Source organism: Anolis sagrei, chromosome 2 (assembly GCF_037176765.1).
Source record: "Anolis sagrei isolate rAnoSag1 chromosome 2, rAnoSag1.mat, whole genome shotgun sequence".
NCBI classification, from domain to species: Eukaryota; Metazoa; Chordata; class Lepidosauria; order Squamata; family Dactyloidae; genus Anolis; species Anolis sagrei.
In genome coordinates this window covers 91,042,183-91,069,382 of record NC_090022.1, presented here as the reverse complement: position 1 = coordinate 91,069,382, position 27,200 = coordinate 91,042,183, and positions in this window count along the sequence as shown.

Sequence of the window (27,200 nt, the reverse complement as noted above, 5' to 3'; positions counted from 1 at the left end):
CGACAATAGGTAAAACAGAATTTTTTCTTCATTTTTCTTTAAGCTTAAATTTGTTATGTTCAGTAAGTAGTATTCAGGTTTAATGTCAAACTTTGTTTTAATGATATTTTGTGTGTGTTTATGAACCATTGTCCAAAATTTTTTAATCCTTTTGCAGCTCCAATACAGGTGGAAGTATGTTCCAGCCTCTTTTTCGCACTTCCAACAATGCGTATTATAATTTTTATTAAATTTCGCTAGCTGGACAGGTGTCAAGTGCCATCTATAGAAAACTTTGTGCCAGTTCTCTACTACACTAATGGCTCTGGTGTATTTTAGCTTAACCTTCCATACTTGTTCCCATTCACTTAGAAGTATAGAATGGCCAATGTCTCTGGCCCACTTGACCATATTTTCTTTCACTAGTTCTTTTTCGTTGCTCCATTCTAGCAGGCTTCGATATAAAATCCTGATCAGCTTCTTATCTTTTTTCATAATCATGTCCCAGCATGTGTCCTGTTCGCTAAATCCCACTTTTAAGTCTACCTTTAGGGTTTCTTTAATTTGTAAGTATTGCAACCAATTTAGTTCTTTGTCTTCCCTCTTTAGTTCATCCATAGACCTCAGATGCCATTCATTGTTGATTTTAACCAGTAGTTGCCTGTAGCTCAGCCATTTGTTTTTCGGTAACTCTCTTTTGTGGAATGCCTCCACTGGCGATGTCCACATGGGTATTCTGGGGTACATGATATCTTTATATTTATTCCAAGTTTTTAGAAGGGGACCTCTGATAAAGTGGTTGGTAAAGTTTTTTTCTATCCGTGCTTTTCCATAGCTTAAATAGGCGTGCCACCCTCTTCTAATGTCGTGACCCTCTAATGTTAATATCTTTTTTTGCTCTAGGGTAGCCCATATTTTCACCCATGACAAAGCACAAGCCTCGAAATAAAGCTGCATATCCGGCATGGCTAATCCACCCCTGCTTTTGGCATCTGTGAGATTTTTTATCTTTATCCTGGCTTTCTTTCCATCCCATATAAACTTTAATATATCTTTATTCCATTTTTGGAAACATGTATTGGTCTTAATGATTGGGATCATCTGGAACATAAATATCATTCTAGGCAATACACTCATTTTTATGGCTGCAATCTTCCCTAATATTGATAAATTTAAGTACTTCCAGTTATTGAGTTTCTTCTGTATGAGGCACCAGGTTTTTTCGTAGTTATCCTTAAACAAATGTATGTTTGAGGACGAGATTACAATGCCTAAATATTTAATTTTTTTAACTACTTCTATTCCGGAGTTAGTGACAATTTTGGCCTTTCTTTCTGTCTTAACATTTTTAGTAAGAATCTTTGTTTTATTTCTATTTATCTTGAACCCCGCTAGTTTCCCGAATTCCTCGATTTTAAATATCCATTTCTGGGTATTCTCCACTGGATTTTCCATAATGCAAACCACATCGTCTGCAAATGCTAATATTTTGTATTCTTCTGATCTTATTTTGAGGCCTTTTAATTCTTTGTCCTTTCTTAAATCTTCCAACAAAACTTCTAACACCAATATAAACAAAAGGGGGGAGAGGGGGCACCCTTGCCTTACTCCTCTTTGTATTTCCACTCCCTCTGTGCATAGGCCGTTAATTAGTACTTTAGCTGTTTGTCTAGAGTACATTGTCTTTACAGCATTCATTATATGATAGCCTATGTCCATTTCCCTCAGCGTTGATAATAGGAAGTCCCAATTTGTATGGTCAAAGGCTTTTTCGGCATCAAGAAAAAGCAGACCTACTTCCTTTTGATGATTTTTTTCATAGTACTCTATGATGTTAAGAATTATCCGGCTGTTGTCTCTCATCTGCCTCCCCGGTAAAAAACCCCTTTGATCTTCTTTGATTTTTTCTCTTAATAGTACTTTAAATCTCTCTGCTATAATACTTGTAAATATCTTACAATCACAGTTCAGAAGGGAGATAGGACGGTAGTTTTTTAGTTTTGTGGTCTCAGTGTTCTCTTTGTGGATTAGCGATATATATGCCTCTTTCCACGTCTCTGGCATTCCCTCACCTTCCAGGATATTATTCATTATTTCTTTTAAGCAGGTGATCAATTCGTCTTTGAATGTTTTATAGTAATGCGCCGTCAACCCATCCGGGCCTGGAGCTTTATTGTTGGCCATCCTCTTGATAGCTCTTGTGATTTCTTCATCTTCTATTGCCTTATTTAATGTTTCTCTTTCCAAATCCGAAACAAAAAATAGTAAGCTCCTAACAGCTAGAAGACATTCACTACAAGGGGAAAAGGTGCAAAAGCCATTAGGGGAAAAAGTTTTGAAAGCACAAGAAGAACCATCTGCTGCAGATATTATGGCACAGCTAATTAAAATTCAAGAAACACAAGCTAAACTACAGGAGACACAGGAAAAGATGCAAGCTTCCCAGAAAAATTTAGAATCCAAACTGGAGAAAATGATAAAAGATGAATTGGGGAAAATAGGAGAAGAAATTAAAGAGGAAATATCTGCTGTAAGAACAGAAATGAGTACAATGCAAACAGAAATTAATGAAGTAAAAAAAGAAAATATAGCACAGAAGAAAACTATAGCGAAAACCAGCAAAAGGATAGACAAACTGGACGAAATAACGGAGAAGATAAACAAAATGCAGGAAAGGACAGAGAGAAGTGAAACAGAGTACCAAATTAGAATCAGGAATATTGAAGAAAAAGAACAAGACAATTTACGGAGTATAATAACTGAAATAATGGCGAAGATCCTAGATCTACCATTGCAGGAGATGGACAAAAACATTGACAGGCTGTACAGAGTGCAAACAATGTATGCAAAGAAGAAGGGAACAGCTAGAGACATTGTGGTCCACTTGACAAGAAAACATTTGAGAGACCAAATATTAAAAAACAACGCTAAAGAACCCACAATCTTCAGAGGCAAGAAAGTGATCATATTGAAAGAAGTGTCAGCCTCCGATATGAGTAAGAGAAAACAATATTACTTTTTAACAGATGAATTAAAAAGGATGCAGATAAAATTCAGATGGGAAAAAAGAGAGGGTGTAATGGCAACCTATAAGGAAGAAAAACGCTGGATAACATCAGTAGAAAAAGCCAAGACTTTCTATCAAGAACTCAGAAAAGACCAGGATGATAAGAAAAAACAACCGGAAAGAGACCCAGGTAGGGAGGAGGAGAGTGATTCGGAGGCGGATGACATGGAAACAACAGAGATATGGGATCCAACCAAAAGAAATAAAGGAGAGAAAAGAGCTAGGCAGATTTCCCCTGAAGATTATGGGAAACAAATGCATAAGAGCAAAGCAACCAAGGACTCAGTAGAGATAAAATTAGATAATGTCGCTAAAAATTTTGTCGAATAATGTTAACGGGCTGAACAGCCCGAATAAAAGAAAACTAATTAGCAACATGCTCAAGAGTTTAAAGTGTGATATAATAGCGATCCAAGAGACACACATAATGCAAAGACACTCTGCACATTTGGAAAACAAATATCTAGGAAAATTATTCTATTCATCGGCAGCACAAAAAAAGAGAGGGGTGGCATTATACATCAAGGAAAACTTAAAGCCTGAGTTAGCCTTCAAGGACAAGGATGGGAGGATGATAGGTGTGGTATGTGAAGTAAATGGCCTAAGTATACTCATTTGCAATATCTATGCACCCAACGGAGCTAAATCCGGCTTCGTTAAATCTCTAAAAAAGGAACTAGCAGAGCACAGAACAGATAATATTGTAATTGTGGGAGATTTTAACGGAGTTTTAGACAATAAAATAGACAAAGCTGGGAAAAAAACAAGGGGGGGAGACCCCAAAAGTGGGAACCTGCCACTAATCTTTACACAGCTACAAAAAGAATACCATTTACAAGATATCTGGCGGACTTTGAATCCAGAAGCAAGAGATTACACTTTTTTCTCAAAAAGGCACGAGACATGGTCTCGCATTGACATGTGCTGGGTGTCCAAGTCGTTAGTCACTAAAACTAAGAAAGTAACAATAATTCCTAGAACTCATACCGATCATTGCCCATTGAAAATTGATATGGTAATTAGTCTAAAAGAGAGAAGATGGAGGCTAAATGATTGGTTAATACAATCAGAAGAAGATATTAAGCGCAATAAGGAAATATTAAAGGAATACTTTGAGAAGAATACAGGTAAAGGAACCAAATTAGGAATAGTATGGGACGCTAGCAAGGCGGTTATCCGTGGCCATTTTATACAGCAAGGAGCTATTAAAAGGAAAAAAAGAAAAGAGGAAGAAGGGAAATTGGTGGAAAAATTAAAAAGCAAAGAGGATGAATTAAAGAAAAGGCCGGGAAATAAAAAAATCCAACTAGAAATAGAAATGCTGAGGAAAGAGGTCAATGCGACCCAAATAAACCAAATAGCTAGAAAATTAAAATACTTAAGAGCTCAATTTTTTGTCAAAGCTAATAAGCCGGGGAAATTTTTAGCAAGAATGTTGGCAAAGAGGAGACAACAGAATTTTATAACACAAATAATAGAGGAAGGTAAGATTTATACGAAGGAAAAAGAGATTGCAGATAAATTCAGGGAATACTACCAAAAGCTATACAAAAAAGATATAGCTACAGAGGAGGATATAGTGAAGTATATCTCCGATCAGAAAATCTCTAAAATATCGGAACCACTCTGAGTCGCCTGATGGCTGAGAAGAGCGGTATACAAGTAAAGTAAAGTAAGTAAGTAAGTAAATAAATAAATAAATTATAAATAACATTGCTGTGAACTGTCATAATGTAATATGGATGAATGTGTTGGTCTTTAAATTTGCCACAGAGTCCTCATTTTGAATATGGGAAACAGCAGTACATACAGGATGCCTTGAAATTCAACAGTTATTCATCATGACCTATTGAAACTCATAGTAGCAGCCATTGGTATTTCAAATGTACTTAAAGAATTACAATGTGCAATTGTCACTGGCACAGCCAAATAGGTCCAGAATTGCCCTGGACCCTGAGGAGTTGACAAAATCTCCAAGTAAAGTGGTTCTTCTCTTCAAAGTGGAAGATTTTCTTTTGGTTCCTCTCATTTGGCATCCCAGGACTAAGGGAATAGTATCCAACTTTTCTCTCAGTTCAATCAGAAAACAAAATTCTGCCATTTCCTTTCTTCTCTTCTCTTAATCTTTCCCTCTTTGTCAATCAAAATCAGAGGCTTAGCATTCTTCTTGGCAGAAAATATTTTGCTGTTGTTATATTACCCATTTCAAAAAGGATAAATATAACCTGTGGTCACATATTTTAGACAAATCCATTTTCCTGATTATACAAAGCACTGAATTTGATGGCTCGTAGATGAAAACCCTTGCAAAAAACTGAAAGATCGGTTCAACGCAATTCAGATTGTTCAGCAATGTGAAGCATGCAGTAGTCCTACTGGAAGATCTGGTTTCTGTTAAATGGCTTCTTGCCTTGCATTATCTCTACTATATCTTCTTAAGTGGATAATTGCATCAGGGAATTTTCTTTGTTGTTCTTGCCATTTTCAGTAGTAACGTTATAACAAACACCTTATGATTACTATTCTCTTTTCAAAAAGCATCTCAGACTGGCAAGCGACATAAGGCAAAACATGAAATAATAATGACTGTTAAATTTTACACCAGGCAGTAGAAATTGAATTTATATCACACTGTATTGGAAATTGAGAACTTTATTGCATGAAAAGACAAACAAGCCTCCCCTCAGTATTCCTGCACTGTATTTTATGTTTTACAGTAATATTTTAAATATTTATTATGACAGAGTAGTGAGAATGCAGGAAGGCGGGGTTACAAGAATATGTGGAAGTAAGATAGCAGAACTATGGATCAGCACATTGGCATTGTTGCATGAATGAAAGGAGGTGTAATAATGGTGATTATGCTGGTATATATCTGGTATTAAGGATGGTACAATTGCTGTGGAATAGCAGCTTAATGCAATAAAGTCCAGAGTGGCCACTTAATCTCTTTTATAGACAACAGCCTTCAGTTTGAAGGCCCACAGAATATAGTCTACTGGTATCCTGTAGGAAAATATAACAATTAATGATTTAGGTAGTTTAGAATTGCAACACTGTACAACTGTTGTATTCTCAGAAAGAGAATTCTATGATATCTGTGTCATTGGGACCGTTGTACAAGCAGAGTGAGCATCATTGCTGTTGTGACATATTGTAGGGCAGGTTATTCTTACACAGCATAAGAAGGGACCACAGCACAAGATTGTATATTGGATCAGCTACATCAGACATGGGCAAACTTTGGACCTCCAGATGTTTTGGTCCTCAACTCCCCCCTGCTATTAAGAATTGTGGGAGTTGAAGTCCAAAATACATGGAGGGCCGATTTGCCCATGCCTGAGCTACATAGTTCCATGATGATAAAGTTATAGATATCAGCCTGTAATGCAGGATCTTGGCAAGGCCCCTTGCTGAAGAGTTGTCCAGTCCAAGTTGATTTTCATACAAAAAAACTAGAAGGAGGGTGATTAGGTAACTTGAAACTTCTCACCCAGTTATTGCCTGGACAGCAGTTTTAATAAGCACATGAGTTTCCTAGCTTTCGCCATTCAATTGTAACCTTAATTGTTTGTTTGTTTAAAGCATCTATACCCAACCCTTCAGTCAAAAAGTCTCCCAGAGTGGCTAACAACAACAACAACAACAACAACAACAACAACAAACTTTATTTGTATACCGCCCTATCTCCCCAAAGGGACTCAGGGCGGTTTCCAACATATAAGGCAACCATTCAATTGCCAGAAAGAAAACCATAAAGACAAACACATAGACAGTATGAAAAACAACCTAATTTAACTCAATAAACAAATTAACAAAAAATGAAAGCATCATAAAATACAAAAAACCCTCTAAAACACACTAAAAATAAAAAAAATGTAAAAACCAATTGCATTATAGCTTCATCAGTTGAGGTGTTCATTTGATGGTTCTTTGCCGTCAGGTTTGCAATCTAAATAGGACATGACACACAAGGAAAAGGAAATTTCACTGTGTATGTGTGTGTGCTGATTAAATGTAGTAGATACGGCTGTATATTTCCCCCCTCTGAGGCCAGGACAGTGGCAGTTGGAATAAAGGGAAGGCCTTCACCCGTTGCTGGACCCAAGACAAGTTGGAACCATGCCTGTTTGAATTACAAAAAGTAATTCCTACTTTTACACCTATACATATAAATTAGCACTGGCAATATATGCATATCTCAGTTCTGTTTTGTTCTTCTGGGGGCAATATGTAAATAGTCATCTTATTAGCTTCAGTGAACACTAAGACTTACTTCTGAGTAAAGATGCATAGAGTTGTGCTTCAAGGAGCTTCTTTCAAATATAGCTGGTTGGATTCATGATCTGGCTCTTAGGAAGTATCACAATCATTTTTTGTGGATTTCCCATCACTTCTCAGACCTTCTGTGTAGTACTTTTTAGATCATGGTGGGACGAACATGGGAGAAGGTGATAAGAAAATCTGCCTCTATCAGTCAAATCCTAGTGAGGGTATTGCCTCCATAAGAATTCTGATCTCCCAATGAAATTTTCCTTCCTTTTAGCATTCTTAAAAGGGCTCCACTTATCTTTGCAATTGCATATCCTTCTTTGAACCAGCGCGAACTCTAAGATCTACCGGGAAGGCCCTTCTCTTGCTCCCACCACCATCACAAGCATGGTTGGTGGGGACAAGAGAGAGGGCCTTCTTGGTGGTGCCCCCCACCTCTGGAATGCCCCCTGCAAGGGAAATAAGACAGGCTCCATCCCTCTCCTTTTTTTGTAAGAGCTTGAAGACTTGGTGGTTTCATCAGGCCTTTGAGAACAACTGGGACTAGTTCCAGCCCCTGGCCATTGTTAGAATCTGGCCTTGCACCCCCACCCATTACCTCAGCAGTTCCCCAATAGGCCCTGGAATTGAGCAGCCGCAGGCCCCACTATTACTATTGTTGGGACCAGTTATTGCACTTTACACATTCTCCTGACCCCCCTGTCTTGCCTGCACTAGCCTTGGTCCAGCCCTCTTAATTTGCCTAGGCCCATTCTGAAATCCTTGCCTGAACAGTAATTTTGCACAAAAGAATAGGGTAAGATTGGTTTTTAATGTACAGTATATGTATTGTCCTGATAATTTTATGCATATGTTTTGCTTACTCTGTATGTTTTGGTGTTTTGTTATATGGAAACCGCCCTGAGTCCCCTAGGGAAGATAGAGTGGTATATAAATAAAGTTTTATATTTTATAGCTTTATATTCTGAAAATCTTTCACACCAAGGATGCTCACATTTGCTGTGTTTGCATTCTGTTGCTAACTTTGCCTGTTCCTTTCCTTTGGATACCTAAACTGTATTTCTGTAAATGCTCAATTGAAATCTTAAGTTTTTGCAATAATAGACATTTAGATAATGAAAGAAAATTTCATTTTTGGGGAGTAGGCAGAATTCTTTCTTGGATGGCAGTGCCCTCATCTTGCTTCCCCCAATAGCTACAGCAGGAATGAGGGGAGGTTACTTCCCTCTCTGTTCTGCTGATGGAAGGATCTGTCAGTGGAACGGCCCTTTTGGATCCTGGCCAGTATGATTTTGCCCTTAGAGAAGTAATGTCTATTTCTGTGTATGCCTACACCTGGTTACAATTTTTCTTGGAACAGTAACATACGCGTTGGGAAAAAAGTAATTTTCGCACTTGAATTCAGCTTCTCAGCATAGCGTAACAAGAAAGCAGCCATGACTGCTGTTTGATAGGTGAGACAAAGGGGTGGGGGTAACTTGCCAGAGGGTAAGTCAGGATTCGAAATCTAATTGTAGGAATGTAACCAGTGCTCCAAGAATATATTCTGACAGTTCTGATATCTTATACTTGTATGGTAAAATAGCTATGGTATCTACAATAGAGTTGCTTGACTAAGCATGCCTACTTTATTTGCAGCGGAAATATTAATGAACTTCACAAGTTAACACTCTAGCAGTGATACATATTTGGCTTTTACACTTGCAGAAAGAGGCTGCTAGCCAATGTGGAAATTGGAATTACTTACTTAAATGGCTAACGCTAGGGAAGAATTTATTCAAAATTCTAAAGAAATAAGCAAAACACAAAATGATTTCTTGTTTTGACATATTCTGCATTTTGGACCTCAAGTGTTCATCTGAGTTCAGATGAATTTTCTTTTGTACTTTCTACCAGCTAACTCCCTATACTGATTTTTAAAGCTACTTTTCATTATACAATATATAAAGCTGATAAGAATACAAATAAAACATAACAATGCAAGTAAAACAAAACAATTGAATAGGAGAGAGCTTTTGCAGAATTAATACACACTTGAGTCTGCATTCTGAATGGCAATGTGTTAGAGGGTATACTTTTAATGGCCTTAATAAATAGAGGCCAGAGCATTAGCACATGGTAGTGACTAGTGCCAAGATTTTGCATGGGATTGGGATGGAGGTGGAAGCTAATGACTGTCTGGCCACTCTCTCTCATGCTTTTTTACTGGGTCAGGTACCAAGCTGAATGTTGCAATTCTGGGGCTCAACTGGAGTTGAGCAAACATGCCACTGTGGAGTGGCTAGACAGAAAAGACAATTGGAGTTATTTGACTTGTTGGAAAGGACTTGGGCTTCCTGGAAGGCAAGATCCTTATTTTGCAGACTCAGCATGACTTCAGATCATGCAAAGTAGATGCCTGCGGTTGTCCTAGTACTGACCGCTAATTTGCCACACTAGGTTTGGAGAGGTAAGGGTATTCCCAATGTCTTAACCTAGGTTAACAGAGAGACACATAATGTTTTGCACAGAAGGTTGGGCCACTGCTTCCACATCCCAACATTGTTTTTGATGCCCAGAGCTGTAGTAGGCTGTGAAGGAAATTTGATCTTGGGGAAGTTACAACAGGGGGTAAGCACCCAATTGACTGCCTTAGAGGGGGAACTAAACAGATGCTTGTCCCTTGGCATGTAGCAGGAGGAGAATTTATGGTTCTGGTATACATCTTGGCACTTGGAGCTGGAGAAGGAGTCTACCCTTGAGGTTGAGCTGGAAGTTTGCTCTCACATGTAAAGTCCTATGACTTGAGTGGGAAGTGCCCTGGTTTTACTTTCCAGAAAGATAGCAGCCCTCAGGGCTCAGGTTTTTCACACTAGGGAAGTATGAGGAGGCAAGCTATTGTTGATAGCTGGCGTCAGTTTGCTCCTTCATGCTCCTTAACAGATTCATTTCAATTTTAAATATATTTTAGGTCAAATAAACTGACCTTTATTTAACCAACTTTATGCAACTGATCTTGCTTTTCCATGACCAGTCATCAAATATTGATTTGCTCAGCAACACGAGATTAAACCAAAAATAAGTTTTCAGGAGATGCTAACATTTCAAGACTTAGGATGTTATCACACACATCTCATAAAATGGATTCTCCTGTGGTAAACCTGTCTTGGCTGGGGAACATGCCTGCCTAGCCCCTTGTCTTACTGCACAATTGCTATTTGAACATGCTTTGAGGGCATTGACCTTATTGTACATGCAGGGACATGACTCTGTCCAATTCATGCTGTCCCTATCTTAATATATATTTATTTATTTACAGTATTTCTATCCTGTCTTTCTCAGCCTGAAGGTGAATCAAGATAGCTTACAAATTGGCAACAATATATGCCCCTATCTTTGTTTTTATTTAAATATAGGAAGTATACAACTTAGTTCACAGGTTTGAGGCTGTGTGCCCTTGGAACTCTTGTATTTTTGGATTTTAAGGGTTTGAGCTCACTCATCTCAATTTTTTAAATAAACACTTTGAATTGTTAAAAATGTTTCATATTGTGTTTATTGAGCATTTGAGAGGTATACTTTAATTTTTTTAAGCTTTTGTAATGGGGCAATGCATGCACAACAGGGAAGTTTTGAAAAATGTTTTTGCCATGAAAGAAAATGAAACATTAAATTAGCAGGGAAATAGCTTGTTGCATAGATTGTGCCATAGATTTCACAGCATCAGAATAGAACCCATCTAAAACACAGACATGCGCCTTTCATCTCAAGAACAGAGAAGCATCCCGAGCTCTGAAGATCACCTGGGAAGGAATCCCACTGGAGCATTGCAGCACACCCAAATATCTGGGAGTCACTCTGAACCGTGCTCTGACCTACAAGAAGCACTGCCTGAACATCAAGCAAAAAGTGAGTGCTAGAAACAATATCATATGAAAGTTGACTGGCACAACCTGGGGATCACAACCAGATACAGTGAAGACATCTGCCCTTGCATGCCCAGTATGGAACACATCTCACCACACTAAAACTGTGGATGTGGCTCTTAATGAGACATGCCACATTATCACGGGGTGTCTGCGCCCTACACTACTGGAGAAATTACACTGCTTAGCTGGTATTGCACCACCTGACATCCACTGGAAAGTAGCAGCCAATAGTGAAAGAACCATGGCAGAGACATCTCCAGCTCATCCCCTGTTTGGGTATCAGCCAGCACTTCAACGACTTAAATCTAGAAATAGTTTTCTAAGACCTACAGAGACACTCGCTGGAACACCTCAGCAAGCGAGAGTCCAAAAGTGGCAGGCTCAGACCCAGAACCTCAACCAATGGCTGATACCAAATGAGAGACTTCCCCCTGGGCACACAGAGGACTGGGCGACTTGGAAGGCGCTGAACAGACTGCGCTCTGGCACCACAAGATGCAGAGCCAACCTTCAGAAATGGGGCTACAAAGTGGAATCCTCGACATGCGAGTGTGGAGAGGAGCAAACCACTGACCATCTGCTGCAATGCAACCTGAGCCCTGCCACATGCACAATGGAGGACCTTCTTGCAGCAACACCAGAAGTGCTCCAAGTGGCCAGATACTGGTCAAAGGACATTTAATCAACTACCAAACTCACAAATGTTGTATTTTGTCTGTTTGTTTGCTTTGTTCTGTTAGAAATGTAATATAATTTGACTGGTTGTCCTGACACGACAAATAAAAAAAATAAATCAGAATAGTGCATTTGATTGTGTCTTAAAAGTGCCACCCACACAGACCCATCAACACTTAGCAAATTGGGACCTGGTGGATTGTTCTTACAGCTGTCAAAATTAAAGATGTGAATCTGAAGTTCCCAAAGAAAATTCACTTTTCGCAATATGTATCCAAGGAAATCACTTAATTTCAGAAGGCAATAGTGCTCAATCAAACTGGAGCATCTCTCCAAGGGTATAGGTTGTTCACTTTGAGGTATGAATTGTAGAAGGCATGACAATTTGATGTATTAATTGGAGAAGGCTAAAGAGGCAGGAGTGAGATTTTTCTTTCCCAAACTTGCAGAAAAGTAGTCTTTCAGCCTTAGATCAAAACGATCAATCACCATCCATAAATCTTCAGAGGATCCTGCGGTATTTCCATATGTTTAAGTCACGCTTATAGAAAGACCAGAGAAAAAGCCTTTTAAGACTAAAGTCAGGAAACTAAATAGCTTCAGCTCAGAAATCTATTCCAGAGTGGGGGATTTAGAGGAACAGCAGCTGCCAAACAAGCTGCCTGTGTGGCAAATGGGTGTTGTCTTTGGGGCTGGCCCAGACTCAGAAGAACATGTGGCTTTCGGTAGACATCCAGGGAAAGGGGGATGATATACAGAAAACTCCTCCAACCACTGTGCTGTTTTTGGAAAAAAATCTCCAAAGAAGAAACATTTCCCAAAAGGGGCAAAAGGGACAGATACAGTTCAAAGGCTTCAGTCACAGCAAACCTGTGGTGGATTCAGCATTAGGTTGAGTTGTGAGAAACCCAAGGTTAAAGCCCCAATAGGCCTCAAAGTTTCTGACATGGTTATGATATCTAAAAGATATCTGTGACACACCCCCTAATGTATTTTTCTCAGCATGATAAAATGTATCAGCATGTGTCAGTACAAACAGAAATTGGCACATAATACTGTGCTGTAGAAATGGTATGGAGCTGTTGATGGGAACTAATCTCTTTTCTCAGGGCCCTTCCAGACAGTTGCACCATCCCATGATCTGATCCCAGGTTTCTGCTTTAAACTGCATTATATTAGTCTCAGTGACAAATAATCTGAGATAAACAGAAACCTGGAATTGGATTCTGGGATATAGGGACTGTCTGGAAAGGCCCTCAGACATAGGGTACAGGGCTTTGTTTGCTGGTGAATAGCTAGAAATGAGTAGTAATGGTCTAATAGGTAGGAAACATGTATTTTGGGTTCACAGTTTAGAAAACCTACTTTTTAAGATGCCAGTTGTGCAGATCCAGTACCCAGGAGAAAATGTTTAGGGACAAACCTGCTGAGTAGGACAGGAAAGAAAAAAAGGATGAGAAAAGTATTGACATGCTTACCTGTCTACTGTTTCTCTTCTCCCTTTTCCATGCTGTTTGTTCAGTAATTTCACCTGTGATCTCTCATCTAGTCTGAATGTGCAGCCTGCTAGTTCAGATGCAGAATGGAAATATACCTTTCAGTCTCTCGAAAATCAATTTTAAGCACCATGTAAAATTAACAAAGAATTCAACTCTCTCCATCCCCCCACCCCCGACCACTATTCTAAACACCTTTGCAGAAGCATACGAGAAGCTCAGACTGTCATTGAACATTGAGAAAACCAAAGTGCTCTTCTAGCAATCACCAGCCAATCCCTCTCCAGTGCCAGAAATACAGCTTAATAGTGTAACATTAGAAAATGTTGACCATTTCTGCTACCTTGCCAGCCAGCCACCTGTCCACAAAAGTCATCATTGACACCGAAATACAACACACGCCTGAGCTCTGCGAGTGCAGCATTTTTCCAAATAAAGCAGAGAGTTTTTGAGGACTGGGACATCTGTAGGGATACCAAGGCGCTTGTTTATAAAGCCATCATCTTCCCAACCCTGCTCTATGCCTGCGAAAGGTGGACTGTCTACAGACGTCATACGCAAATCCTGGAACAATTCCATCAGTGTCTGAAAAATCCTGCATATCTCTTAGGAAGACAGGTGAACAAATGTCAGTGTTCTGGATGAAGCAAAGACTACCAGCATTGAAGCGATGGTCCTCCGCCATCAACTTTGCTGGACTGGCCACGTTGTCTGAATGCCCAAACACCGTCTCCCAAAGCAGTTACTATACTCCCAACTCAAGAATGGAAAACGGAATGTTGGTGGACAGGAAAAGAGATTTAAAGATGGGCTTAAAGCCAACCTCAAATACTGTGGCATAGACACTGAGAACTGGGAAACCCTGGCCCTTGAGTGCTCTAACTTAAGGTCAGCTGTGACCAGCAGTGCTGCAGAATTCAAAGAGGCATGAATGTAGGACAAAAGGGAGACACGTGCAAAGAGGAAGGCACATCAAGCCAACACTGACTGGGACCACTTTCTGTCTGGAAACCGGTGTCCTCACTGCGGGAGAACATGCAGATTAAGAATAGGACTCCACAGCCATCTATGGACCCACCACCAAGACACCACATCTGGAAGACAATCATCCTCGAGTTATGGGGGATCGCCTAAGTATCTCTGCTTTCCACCCCCTCCGTGGGGCATACCCTGACATTTTCACAGTCTTTTCAACTTTTCCAATTGCTGCCTTTTGATTTTTGTAAATTATGTTTTATTGTGAGTTCGTATGGCGTTGTTGTGTGCCTTCAAGTCAATGCAAGCCAATCCCAAGGTGTAATGGGGTTTTCTTGTCAAGATTTGTTCATGAATTTTACCATTGTCTTCCTTTGAGACCAAGAGAGAGTGACTTGACCTGGTCTCCTGGAGTCCTAGGCCGACACTCAAACCACCACATCATACTGGCTCTCACCACTCTGTTTCATCTCCCAGTATTTATGTACTGATCTATAAAGCCCAAAGTACCAGGAAAGCACTAGCATTATTAACAACAACACAAAACAAAACAGTCAGGCTGAAGGCAGACAATTCTCTTTAAAATGGAGTGAGTGCTGATATGCAGAAGCTGGTTTCTTAGCATGTCAAGTCATATTAAATATTATTTATTTGACCTATTTCCACATGTTGGATTGAGTATCACATTTTTTAAAATGTATGTCATTCTGAGACCTATGACTACAGGGGGAACTTGTATGTTAAACACATAAACAAATTAATGTGGAAAAAACTGTATTTTCATCATTTCCCCTGTCCTGGCTGGGACTTCCTTCATGAATTTTGGCATCCCTTCTTTTACTTAAGAGGCAGGCATACAGCCTACCCCCAAGTTGCACGCTCTGTCTTTTGCTTTCTGTTCCTCGGGTTTTCTCAGAAATGTCTCCCTGGGTGGTGATTGTTGACAGACATGTTCTATTAGAACCAATGTGCTTCACAGGCAGCTTGTCCCTTCCATAACTAATGATTTGACCATGAATAGGCTGAACAAAAATGCTTCTCAGTGCTTCAACTGAGAGGAAATGAAGTAACTTCTGTGGTCACTTGGGGTCTTTTTTTTTCTTGTGTAGGGGAAAGAGTACCCACAAATATAAACAGAAAGACCTTACTTGATGGCAAGAGTGTCCATATCCATCAGTTGTCAAGCACTTTGGGATACTAAGAGACCAGCTCTAGCATGTCAACACTCACTTCATCATTTTGAAGAGGAGAACTGCCTGCCTCCAGACTGATTGTTCCTTTGTTCGCCATTGTGAGGTTGGCAATAGTGGCAGTGATTTTAGACTATGTAGATTAGTAGGGAAAATACTGGGAGATGAAACAGAATGGTCTTGGAAGCTTCCAATCCTGAAGTACAAACTTTGGGTTTAAATATTTATAGGCCGAATTCTTATGCAAGTTCTACTCAGGACACAGAAGTTTTCTTTCCCCTTACCATCATCACATCTCTTCATACACACTCTAATTTACTCTTGGAGTGTCTCCAAAACTCGATCTAGGGTCACACTAGAATTTACAGCTGGGGGAATGTGAAACCAGTGAGATGTAGTGGACTGAATGTTCGATCAGAGTTACTCAAGAACATATGAATGCCTTCAGTATTTCCAGAAAAAAAGAATAATAGTACAATCCTAGGCATGTTTACTATGATAAATCAATGAGATTTATTTTCTTTAAGGTGTGGTCTAGGCATTGCTGCTTTGTTTGGTTTCTTATCACCTCTTTTCAGCAAATGTCTAGAAATTAAACAGAATACCCTCCTTTCATTACAACACTACACTATGCTAATAATATAATATAATAAAATTCATATACATATAATATTGATAATATTATAATGTAATACAATATAATACTAATAATAATACGATATTATAATTATATATTTTATATTACATGTAATATTATAAATAATATTACAGTATAATGATATAGTACAATATAGAAATATATTATACCAATATTGTGCTATGGTAATAATATAATATATTGTATCTACATACTACTTGTAAGCTGCTCTGAGTCCCGTTTGGGGTGAGAAAGGTGGCATATAAATGTCATAATTAAATAAAATAAATAAACATCAAAGAAATATAATTAATGTTTTGAGATGCAAGTAAAGCCTTTATAGGGAAAACTACCATTTAGGACCAAGCAAAGATAAAAAAAATAATTGAAAAGCTGAAAAGTAAATAAGTTAGAGTTTAACCCAAACTCTGAAGTCTTGGTGAATTCTAACATTATAGGAACCAATTATATTTCACAAATATACATGAAACCAAAAGGGTTTTCAATTTTTTGCCAACAGACGGTGTTTTTGAGAGGAAGGAAATCAGGAATATAAACTGATTGCTAGAAGGTTATCAGGTTATTTTAGGGAACTAGTACCAAGCCAAGTTAGTGGAATGGCAAATCTACCTTAGATTTTAATAATACTTTTGACCTCATCAGACTGGCAATTTTTCTCATCTTACGATGCTTCTTCTTGACTTGTGGCACGGAGCCCACTGGCTCCCATCTACTTCCGGTGGGGCTCCGTGACACAAGTGAAGAGGGAGCGTCAAAAACTGCTGTTGTGGCCACATGGGAGGCTTCCTGTGTTGCATAGGCAACAATGGAGGAAAGCTTGGCAGCGGATACTTCCCCCATGGGATGGAGTGAAGGGGATGCAGGGCGCTGTGCAGCACAGGGCAATGCCCTCCCCACCTACTGGTAGGACCCGCCGGATTCACCAGTCTTAATATGATGAGGTCCTTAAAAGCTGTCCATGGTGCTGAGCCCTATGCCCCAAACAGCTTGGAAAGCCCTTTTAAATTTCAGGCTAAAATCCTGGGTGCATTCACTGTCCCTTTGGCATGGAAGCCGTGGGCATCCACTAGTGGAACTCAATTAAGATATGCTTAGCAAAGAACACATAACAGAAATTGTGTCATTTTATAGTAACTTGTGCAAGCTGGGGATAAAGATATCCCAGATCTGTGAAGTACATAAATTATTTCCTAGTTAGCCACAGAATCATATAAGAAATACAAGAAAAAGAATGTGAAAGCAAATAGATATCCAAGTCATGACATGTTTCCATCAAAATCCTGTAAAGCTAACTTCTTCTTTGCCCTGTTAGCTAATCTTTTTAAATAGATGCCTGTCTCAAAAATCAAATTCCTGACACATAAGTGGAAGCTTTGATGTAACCATTATTTTAACAAAAAGCAATGCTCCATTATCTAGCAATTCAGAAGTTGTGAATTGTCATTAAGTCAGCTTTGGCTTTTAGCAATCCTATGAATGGGAGACCTCCAAGATTTCTTGTCATCAGATGTCCTATTCATGTCTTGCAGACTCAGAACCATGGCTTCCTTTGCTGAGTCAATCCACCAGTGGTACAGTCTTCATGCCTCCCATGTTATCAATCATTATTCTGTCTTCCAGTGAGTGATATTGTTTCATTATATTCCTAAAGTACTACAGCTTTCATTTTGCCACCTTTGCTCTTAGTGAGACTTCAGATTTGAGTTGCTGTAAGACCCATTCATTTATCTTTTTGGCAGTCCATGGTATCTGCAGAATTCCCCATTTTTCAAAAGAGTTGTTTTTTTCCCTGTCAGTTGATGATGTGATCAGAAAGGATGCAATTGCACACACAGCTTTTCCAGGAGTAAGCGGCACATGGTTTTTGTGTGCATGAAAGAGTTTCACAGGACTACAACAAATGTAAACTAAAAAGTATTTCTACAGGTCTGTGGCCATAGAGTATGGCACCACTCCAAAAACATATTTTGGCTTTCCCTATCTGAGCAAGGTCAGTTTGGCCATGGATACACAGGCATAAAACTGTCTATATTCTATAGAGCAGTGGTTCTCAACCTGTGGGTCTCCAGATGTTTTGGCCTGCAACTCCCAGAAATCCTAACAGCTGGTAAACTAGCTGGGATTTCTGGGAGTTGTAGGCCAAACATCTGGGGACCCACAGGTTGAGAACCACTGCAATAGAGAGAGTCAACATGATGTAGTGGTTTGAGCACTAAACTATGACTCTGGAGACCAGCATTCGGATACTTGCTCATCTATGGCTCTATGGACAGTAGCAATAAATCCCACTCAGCATCACTCACTTGCATGCTCTCACTGTGTGCAGAAGTAACAATTTCCGAGTACATTTTTCGCTATCATTCATAACTTTTGACTAGTTTAAGATAATGTAACAAATATTTGTACAAATATTTATCGTAGGCAAAACGACTTGCATTTTTGACCATCTATCTGTCTGTCCAGCCACCTTTTTCCCATTCATTCATTCATTCATTCACCCATTGGAGTACCTGGTGGTGCAATGCCTTAAACCCTTGTACCAGCAGGACTGAAGACCAACAGGTCGGAGGTTCAAATTCAGGGAGACAGTGGATGAGCTCCCTCTGTCAACTCCAGCTCCACATGCAGGGACATGAGAGAAGCCTCCCACAAGGATAGTAAAACATCAGAAACATCCGGGTGTCCCCTGGGCAACATCCTTGCATACAGCCAATTCTCTCACACCAGAAATGACTTGCAGCTTCTCATGTCATTCCTGACACACACACACATAGACACACAAAATACCAATTCATTCTATTTTAAGTATAAAAACTCATAACATTTCTTCAACCCTTCATAGATTTCCTGTGATGGCATTGTAGCCCCTCAGGGGTCCACAGATGAGAGGTATGTTCACATGAATATGTGCATGAATGTGTGTTATGTACTGATTATTTAAAGTTTTCCCCTACTTAGGAATTTTGTGGCAAATAAAAACAGACAAAAAACACCATCAGGCTACACTTCTATGTTGTAGCCAATATTTCACTGTGTAACAAAACTCTCCTAGTGAATTGTGCAGCTGAATTTCAGGACACAAACAAGAGCATTCAGCTTTACTGATGCTGAGCTGATGACCCAATGTGCCTTGGTGCTCTTTGGTCTCAATTTGTAATGGTAACCTTGCTGTCTCTGCTATAGAGTAACATCATGGCAGCCCCTTGCCGAACAGAAATGGCAAATGTGGTCAGTTCCATTTCCTGTAGATGTTAATCCACTTGCACAAATGTAAAGTCCAATACTGAACTCTAGTCTCCATCTTTAAACAACTTTTTTTCACAACAGGCTTTTTTTTAAAAAGGAAAAGCCATGCATACTTAAAAGAATCAGAAAAGCCACCATGATTTTAATACCAAAGGCTTATAGAAAATCTTCATTGCCTGCCAGATGCCGAAGAGGCTTAATATCCCTTGGTAGGGAGTTCTACAACAAGGATGCTTCTATGGAGAAAACTCTCTTTTATGTTGAGCAATCTAGTAGTATGAATAGAGCATGAGCAGAGGATCATATGGGAGTACACATGGTCTTTCAATTATCTGTGATATGAATGCATTGTTTTTCTATGTGGATTTGTGTGTAGAAAAGAGATGAACAAGCTTGGCTTTGTTCGCTTCAACTTTGACCCTGACTGTTTTTTACAGGTTTTCGACCAACCTCTGGACTATGGCCCCTGGAACATCCCCCAAAATGACATGTGGCTTCAAGCTGAATAAAGGTTTCCCCACTGTCAAATTCTTCATAAGCAAAACCAACTTAGGCCATTTTGTTTTGGCAAAGGAAAGACATTTCAGCAGGATCTTTGTGACTTTTGCAAATAGAAGTATGGAGTTTGGCCTCTTACTGATTTTCAACGAGGTCTTTCCCCCCTCCACAGTCACTAATAATAAACAGCCCTGCATAAAAAGATTGTAAAACCAGATCAACTGCAAAAGAAATGATTATTTCTGGAACTGTAGAAAACCTTGTGGGTTCAGGTCCAGCTGAGACTAAGGCTAAACCAGTCTTCCCATCTTTGACTGGCAGGCAGATATTCTCCAAGTTCCTTCATTTCGAGGCAGCGCTTTTCAACAGCTTTCACCATACATTCCTTTAGTATTATTCTCTGAGCAGACAAATGGCATGCAATCATGGGCTGGTATGTTATTGTAGGGCAGAGCTAATAAAACATCTGGCTCATTCTCAGGAAACTTTCCAATTTCAAAATACTCTCCTAATCTTCAAGGTTACCCTGTTATGCCTTTTCACCTTTGGACTATATGGTTTTGCTTTAAAACCTTTCATCTTAAGAACCTTTTCCGCTTTAAAACTTTTGCAAACTGAAATGAGAACAAAATATTTCAGGTTACAATAACTGGTTAATGCTTTTAATCAGCTTGGCCTAATGTGTGTTCAATTTAGATGTACTCAGAGAGTTATTAAGCACTAAAACCCAACCGATTTTGAAAACAGTAGCTACCACAAGCTATGCATCTTCAAAGGGTTTACAACTATGACTTTATTCACATGGTGATACAGACGCTTATGCAAATAGGAGAACTGAATGTTACTTGAGCCCTTGTCCCTTTGCTACTCAACACATGCATACTTTCCTCTGAATGTGTATCCTATCTCTTGTTATTGAAGGTGTAGAAGTTGCATTTCTAGTGATTGGTCTGAATTGCTCATTTGCTAAATATAAATGCTGGTTATACAGCTATGAATTAAAATTAAGAAAGGTTTGGGAATCTGAGGACAATTACATTTGAGCCTTCCCAGCAAGGAATTTAAGAGAATATTTCTTAAATAACAACGAATCAAAATGATATCTCCCCATAAAAATTCCAAATATTACAAAAAACACCACTCTATTTCATTGACTAATATCAATTTATTATTTTATTTTACATTTACTATGGCATTTGCTATAATTAAAATACATTTTGGTTGTTATTTATTTATTCAGTCACTTCTGACTCTTCGTGACCTCATGGACCAGCCCATGCCAGAGCTCCCTGTCGACCATGGCCACCCCCAGTTCCTTCAAGGTCAAGCCAGTCACTTCAAGGATACCATTCATCCATCTTGCCCTTGGGCAGGCATGTAGCCAGGGGGGCAGGGGCTCGGGGGGCTTCAGTCCCCCCCCAAATTCTCATGGTGGTTCACAAAAAGGCCTTACTGGTGCATTATTTAAACTGTTATGTTTATTCATATCATGATCTGATCACCATACTCAATATATCCCATATGCATGGGGGTATTTGGGTAATGATACAAAAGGTTTGCTAGGCTAGACCCTCTTTCACTCAGACTCAGCCCCCCCCCGAAACTCAGCCCCCCCGAAACCCCCCTGAAATTTTTTTACCCCCCCCCCCCCCCAAAACGAAATCCTGGTTACGGGCCTGCCCTTGGGCAACCCCTCTTCCTTTTTCCTTCAATTATTCTTACAATTTGTATGACTTTGTACACATTTATAATAAAAACATTAATTACATGAACCTAACGGTGGCACAACATTACCAGTTTAAAAATATCTGCTTGTTCAGTTGTGCTGGATTGCAAAGGTAGTTGAAAAACAAGTTGTTTAAATGGTAGTACAAGAAGAGGTTGTGGAAATAGCTATGACAAAGCATGCACAACCTCCTACACTACAACTTGTGCAACCAAAACGGTTTCAAATGACTCTTTCAGAAAGAGAAACTGTTGGCACAACAATCATCACACTACAGAGTCATTGTACTGTGAATCTACCTTAACTTGTTAATTGTAATTTGGGAAGCACTAGAGCTTTCTGTTTGAGAATTTAAAATACTCTCTATAAATGGTAGGGTCCAGGATTTTATATGATGTTATGCTAGGTAAAGTGGAATGTTAACACATATCCTACAATCTGGAGAAACCTCAATTTTCTATACATTCCACAGGTGTCCTGACTATTCAGCACACAGTTAATACATTCTTGGTTTGGATTTTTGAATATCGGCTTTGACTTCATTAATTAGGGATGGAATGACGTGGGGTTGCCTTTGAAGACAGCCCGGAAGCTCCAATTAGTCCAACGTTCGGCAGCCATGATACCAACAGGAGCGGAGCGCAGGGACATACAACTCCTCTGCTGCACCAGCTCCACTGGCTTCCGATCTGCTACCGGGCTCAATTCAAAGTGCTGGCGTTGGCCTTTAAAGCCCTAAACGGTTCTGGCCCAACCTACCTATCCGAACGTATCTCGGCCTATCAGCCCACCAGGACCCTAAGATCTTCTGGGGAGGCCCTGCTCTCTATCCCGCCTGCTTCACAGGTGTGGCTGGCGGGGACGAGAGACAGGGCCTTTTCTGTGGTGGCCCCTCGGCTATGGAATGCCCTTCCCATGGAGGTAAGATCAGCCCCCTCGCTGATGGTGTTCCGAAGAAGATTAAAAACCTGGATGTTCGAACAGGCATTTGGTTAACTCAGTGCAATGAATGTAATGATTAAAGGATCGGCAATATGGACGACGAAACTGGATCACGATTTTAGTCAGGAGATGCATTGGATTGTTATTGATATGCGAATTGTGTATTATGCTGTTATGGTTTTAAATTGTATACTGTTGATTGTTATATTTTGTTGTAAACCGCGTTGAGTCGCTGGCTAGGCTGAGAAACAGCTGTATACAAGTATAGCAAATAATGATAATATTTGAAGCCAGAGAGTATATTTTGTAATAGTAATGGGAATGTCATGGGCTAGATGAGGAAAGAAATAATAAATGTAATGAATATCATAGTAAAAGATGCAATTTATCAATTGTGGAGTTTACAAAAGTTTGACCCTGGAAAGGGTCAAAATGAGTTGCGAGTCAGCCATTGTGACTGACATATGACAAGTTATAATAGCAGTAGGAGTGTCAGAGTAAAAATTGAAAATGTTTTTCCTCCTTTTCATGCTTTTGAGAGACAGAGATTTGAAAGATTTGAATGTACAGATTCTATAACACACACTAGAAGATGAATCAGATAATAAAAATCAGAGCATATTTAGTGTGGGCTGAATCATAAGTATCTGATCTGCCAATTTCATGTTTTAAGATGCAAGGATTAAATATTGAGATAATTCCTGTTCAGTACTTGGAAGTGCTGTGTTAAAAGAGTAGTGGTCATTGACTTTAGGAGTATCTATTACTGCTAGAATTTTTGTGGAATGAATAGTATTATTTGCTGTTCTAAAAACATTACTGGTGACTGATTTGGGTTTGTTTTGTGGCCATTTTAATTTTGTTTTTGTTTTGTTTGCCGCATAGAAAGAATAATAAGGAGTGCAACTCAAAAATAACATGTTAGATTGTTCATCACTTGCAGTCAAGAAGGATGAGTAATGAATAACACCAGACATTTCTTTTTAAAAAACACGAATGGCTTATGAATGAATGATGAGTAATACATGAGTAGTGTTGCTTCTGACTTATGATTTATATGGCTAGACTATCTGAAGTTCTATATGGTTAGACCACATCTTTCCACATGAGGCTGCCTGGGCCTGAGATGCACAAGAGTGGCCTTTCTCTCAACCGCATCACCCTTAAGGGCAGGGGCGGCTCGTCCATTACGCGAAGTAAGCGGTCACAGAACACTTTTTTTTGCCAGGGGCGCAGAGGCGCCTCTGTAAATGCCCCTCGACCACCACTTGAGGAGTGCCCTCTCAGCTCACAACAGCCCTACCAGTCCGGGAGGAGCCTCGGCTTTCTTGCCTCGCTGCTGCGCGATCCTCTTCCCAAAGGGGCCGGGCCCTTGAGCCTCGCCTAGCCCCTCTCGTTCCTGCTCCACCCGGCTACCAGGTGCATGAGCAGAGCTGGCGCTCAATTGTTCTCTACGTTCGATCCCTTCCCCATGACCAGCTCCCTTTCCCGATCCCCCAGTGCACCACCCGCCTCCTCTCCTCTCCCCAATCCGCGGGTGGGCCAAGGGCCGGAACCGCCATGCCTGGCCCGCTTCAGGTCTGAAGGCATGTCTGAATACTCCAGCGTGCACACCAAAAGTCGCCTCTTCTCCTGACTTTCTCTTCAGCCATTGGGACCAAGAGAGAGAGAGAGAGAGAGAGAGAGAGAGAGAGAGAGAGAGACCCTCCGGCTGGAGGTATCTTCCACCTCCGCTCCCTCCTTTGTTTTTGCGCCTACCTTCAGGAATGGTGGGCATCTCTCTCTCTCTCTCTCTCTCTTGGTCCCAATGGCTGAGGAGAAAGTCAGGAGAAGAGGTGACTTTTGGTGCACACGCCGGGGTCTTCAGGCACGCCTCCGGACCCAAAGCAGGCCAGGCAAGGGAGCAAGTGCGGCAAGTGTAGTTACTGGGATGTCAAAGAGCATTCTGACTCTACCAATGATGGAATTGAACCAAATATGGCACACAGAACTCCCACGACGAACAGAAAATATATATCAGTGATTGGTTGGGGGGGGGGGGGTGTTCCAAAATACTGTTTGCTTACCGTTGAAAATTACCTAGGGCTGCCTCTGCTTGAGGGTATATCTGATGTGAGTGGGGGTATTCCTGGGATCAGAAATGTCTCTCTTAGAAGATCCCAGAATAGAGGTTCCCAACTTTCTTTTGGTCATTGACTTGATCGAAACAACCTTCCAAAGAACTAGTCACCCATGAAAGAGAAAAATAAAAGAAAGAAAGGACAGTTGAAATGCTGAAGAAGAAATTACTAAGAAATAGTTTAAATATACAAATAAGATGAAGAGATTTGTGGAAAATCATGATTTATCAACGAGGGAATGTATGGCACTTTACTGTGGCTCCCATGCTTTATAAGTAAGTCAAATATAATAATAACTGCTACAGAACTCTAAATATAAATGGTATTAAGGTACTATTTAAGGTATTAAATAAACTTTGATCACAATTCCATGATAGTTGATGCACCATTCTCCAGCTTCACAAAAAAAAAATGTTTCCAGGGCTTTTTGTATCTTTTTTTGTTAGCCATTTGATGACATGTTTTGTATTCTTTTGTCCTAAAGAGACACAGGCAGTCAGAAAAGTTGTGGGTTTTCTGACATTATGGTCAAACTCATTCATTGATGGTCAAAGATGTGTCAATGCACATTCTTTCTATGCTCATTGGAAGATGGAGCATGGTTACAACATTGTATCTCTGTGTCCAGTGCAGGATCTCAGCCAAATTTTTACAAATACAAGGTCCCTGTAAGTAATTTACACTCAACCTAGCAGAAAGGAGGGTGAGTAAACACGGAATTTTGTCCTTCCCAGTAAGATCAGGCAAAAGCAAATTGTTGCAGGCTCTCTTAGCTTGTGTATTCTTCCTCAATAATAGCTTCTGACATCTTGACCACAGACTGATCTCACACATCTCAGTTTTAATCTGTGAAATGTTGATGGGTATGCAAGCTCAAGTGGGCAGCCAGACAAACAGACAGATAGCAGACAGAAAAGAATAGAAAAAGAAGATTTGAGAAATATCTGGTATTAGCATAATCCCAATGGATCATAATTTATGTCTGCTTCTGTAAAAAGACCTCCCACAAAGCACATGGGAATAAAAGGACAATGTGCCTCAGAGTGGAAAGGTCTATACGCAAGGGCTTCTGTTCTCTCTTATGATGGCAGTCTGAAAATTGATAACAAGGGCAACAATTTCTAAAATGGCATGGACTCTGAAGTACTAGGGCTTTCCCTTTCAATAAGCACGGTGCATGGCATGGTTTGCCTTCCAGCTTTAACTGTCAAGCTTTTGAAGCTGTTCCTTTCTGGTAACAATTGACTCTAAAGCTCTTATTTGCAGTGGCTGTTGACTCATCTTAGGTGGAATTATGTACAGAAATAAGTCAATAGTGCTCCATTCATTGTGATCCATATACAGCTCAGGCTGATGATACAATGCAAAGCTCCTGTATAGACAAGATTCTTGTTTATTGTGTATTTTTCCAGGTCGCTTAGCACGTTGCCCCACAAACGTGCTTTTAGGAGTGTAAAGCCTGGTGTGAATGGACTTGGAGTTTATGTAGAGCAATTCACCCTTGAAAACTAGCAGGACTAATTTTTCAAAATTTGCACTGCAAACACATTAGGGATGAGCTAAGCTATTACTGCCAAGCTTTGGGTACCTCCCAAAATATCAGGCTATTAGGAGATACCATGTTTGTTTTTAAGGCTGTGCTATTATTCTCAATCTTGCAAAGACATACATACAAGGACTGTCATTCTTGGAAGTAATTCTTGGTGAAAAATACATGTGGGAAAATATTGCTGTGAATTGAAGTTTCTTTGGAACATTTTTCCATTTTACCCCCCAAATAGTTCTTAATACCCATCCAAAGTATTGTCACAATCACAGACACATTTGTTTGGGGAAGGTGAAGCCATGACATATTCTGGCTTCATTTTCCAAAGAATTTTGGGAGTGAAAAGGAAATGTAATTTCCTTTAATATCAAATGGACAAATTTGCTTAAAAATAGAGAGATTCAATTTCTGTTCATACTCCTAAGGTATTTTGCAGTCTGTTGTATGTTGGTAAGAGTTTTCATGGCTTAAGACTGGCTATGCCTGGAATTAAATACTTTGTATAGGTCTAAAGACCTCTTGCTGCTGGCATGTCTGGGAGTATGGGAAACCCGTTGCCCTATGACCTGCACCGCCCAACTTACCCATGTCCACATCCCACCCGGGGAAGCGTCTGCCACTTAGCTCCCCTCCCCCCGATCCAAGGCCACACAGGAAGCTTCTCGTGTTACTGTCATGACAGCATGTGTTGGTTCACCTTCTCCTTTATGATGGAGCCCTACTGAAAGTTGCAGTTTGTCATGGGATGAGAGCCGGTGGGCTCCGTCATAAAGGAGAACACAAACTGGCACATGCCGCCAATTTCACCTTCATCTGTCTGATAAGTCCATTAGACAGATAACATTTCAGCTTTGCTCCAGAGTGTTTCATATAGAATACTAACTGAGAGTTAGTCAAATGTG